This window comes from Nannospalax galili, unplaced genomic scaffold (genome assembly GCF_000622305.1).
Source record: "Nannospalax galili isolate Female #2095 unplaced genomic scaffold, S.galili_v1.0 scaffold762, whole genome shotgun sequence".
Taxonomy (NCBI): domain Eukaryota; kingdom Metazoa; phylum Chordata; class Mammalia; order Rodentia; family Spalacidae; genus Nannospalax; species Nannospalax galili.
The window spans coordinates 2753487-2755735 of record NW_008350126.1 but is presented as its reverse complement, the minus strand read 5'-3'; the positions used below and the strand labels follow the sequence as shown (position 1 = coordinate 2755735).

The 2249-nt window shown below is 43.2% G+C and overlaps 1 long non-coding RNA gene across 1 annotated transcript in view; it reads left to right on the top strand.

Annotated features, from left to right (window-relative positions):
• Positions 1-524, top strand: part of LOC108491516 — a 4234-nt gene extending 3710 nt beyond the window's left edge. The window contains exon 2 of the long non-coding RNA XR_001872786.2: positions 211-524. This is a non-coding gene — a long non-coding RNA (uncharacterized LOC108491516). The remainder of the gene's footprint in view (positions 1-210) is intronic.
• The last annotated feature ends 1725 nt before the right edge of the window (positions 525-2249 follow it).

Genomic DNA, 2249 nt, shown 5'->3' with positions numbered 1-2249 from the left:
TGAAAGAGATGTATCTTTGCTCTGGAAACTGTTAATGAGTATGTTAAAGCTGTAATAAAATGCTTTTAAAAAAAAGCCAGATGTACTCCTTATGTAAAAGGAATTATTCCCTTTGGGATCTTGTTTGGGTGACCTCCACCCCTTACTTCCCGCTTAGGGGAGGAAAACCTGATGGAAATATCTAATTACAGCCTTTTACAGTCATTGTAGGCTCTGCAAAATGCTCTGAGCCAGGTACATGGACTAGTGCAGGAGGCTCATGAGCCCAGTCATCCCTCACTGACCACTGAACAGACAGATCTACAACCTGGTGATTGGAGTTGAGTCCATAGACATCAAGTGCCTAACCTTGAACCCAAGTGGGCTGGTCCATATCCGATCATCTTGCTGACTCCAACTGCTGTTAAGGTTGCCGGACATGCCCACTGGAGTCACCGTTCCCAAGTTAAGAGAGCCCATCCGGACCACATTCCTCAAACATGGACAGTAAAAAGAACAGACAATCCCCTCAAGGTCAGACTGGTGAAAAAATCTTAATTCTTATATTCTCCTTCTGGATAATAAAAACTGTTACTGGGTACAGTGACTGAAATCCCCATGAGCCATCCCCTGATAATTGGGTATTAAAAAGAACTTCAGAGGGTAAGATCTTAGCCACTAACACTAACCACTCCCCTGGCTTTCTGTTTGGCCTTTGTGATCTGTTTTCTTTACAAGAGTAACTATTTGTGTCCCATCTCCTCGACCCTGGGGATATGGAACTCCTAGTTATGAAAAACAGCTGCAAAGCTTACAGGTTTATGGATGTCCAACAGATGGGAGTCCAAAATGTAATCGTGAAAATGAGTGGCATTGTGGAACTTGGTGCTGTGAGACATTCGCCTCATGGATTGGATCTAAGGATAGATGGATTTCCTTTTAGCGTGAAACTCCTGGTATAACAGTGGGAAAATTTAACCCCTTAGTTTTAAAGGTATTAAATGGGCATGATAAAAGTTGGCTTGCAGGGAGGACATGGGGAATATGACTGTATGCTTCAGGAAAGGACCCTGGATCAGAATTTACTATCCAAAAGTTTGAGATTTCTATAAGCCTTCCAGTACCTATAGGACCTAACAAAGTCCTTAATCCTCCCTTACCACCAAAGCCACTTCCTACTATGTCAGAGCCACCCCCTATTACATACACTAATTCCCATAGTGTTTCACGATGGGACCCCCCTGAATTATATGTCTTTGCTCTATACATGTGAATTTTTCAATGCTACTGAACCCAGTCTCACAAGAGACTGCTGGCTGTGCTTGGATCCTAGACCTTCTTACCCAGTCATCCCTCACTGACCACTGAACAGACAGATCTGGAACCTGGTGATTAGAGTTGAGTCCACAGACATCAAGTGCCTAGAACCTAAGTGGGCTGGTTCATATCCGATCATCTTGCTGACTCCAACTGCTGTTAAGGTTGTTGGACATGCCCACTGGAGTCACCGTTCCCAAGGTAAGAGAGCCCATCCGGACCACATTCCTCAAACATGGACAGTAAAAAGAACAGACAATCCCCTCAAGGTCAGACTGGTGAAAAAATCTTAATTCTTATGTTCTCCTTCTGGATAATAAAAACTGTAACTGGGTACAGTGACTGAAATCCCCATGAGCCATGCCCTGATAATTGGGTATTAAAAAGAACTTCAGATGGTAAGATCTTAGCCACTAACACCACCACTAACCACTCCCCCAGCTTTCTGTTTGGCCTTTGTGATCCGTTTTCTTTACAAGTAAGAGTAACTATTCGTGTCCCATCTCCTCGACCCTGGGGATATGGAACTCCTAGTCATGAAAAAAACTTCAAAGCTTACAGGTTTATGGATGCCCAGCAGATGGGAGTCCAGACTGTAACCGTGAAAATGAATGGCATTATGGAACTTGGGGATATGAGACATTTGCTTCCTGGATCAGATCAAAGGATAAATGGATTTCCTTTCAGCATGGCACTCATGGTATAACTATGGAAAAACTTAACTTACTCCCTTGATTCTTTAGCTGAGGTAATGTTACAAAACTGGCACTGGGTGAAAAATGTTGCTTCTATGCTAACCATACTGGAATGATTAGAGATAGTATTAGGTTAGTCCAGCAACAAATTAATGCTCAAGAAAGGGATCTCAGTAATCACCAAAACTGGTATGAGTCCTTATTTTCCTGGTCACCCTGGCTGACCACCTTGTTAAGTGCTGTTGCTGGGCCTGTGAG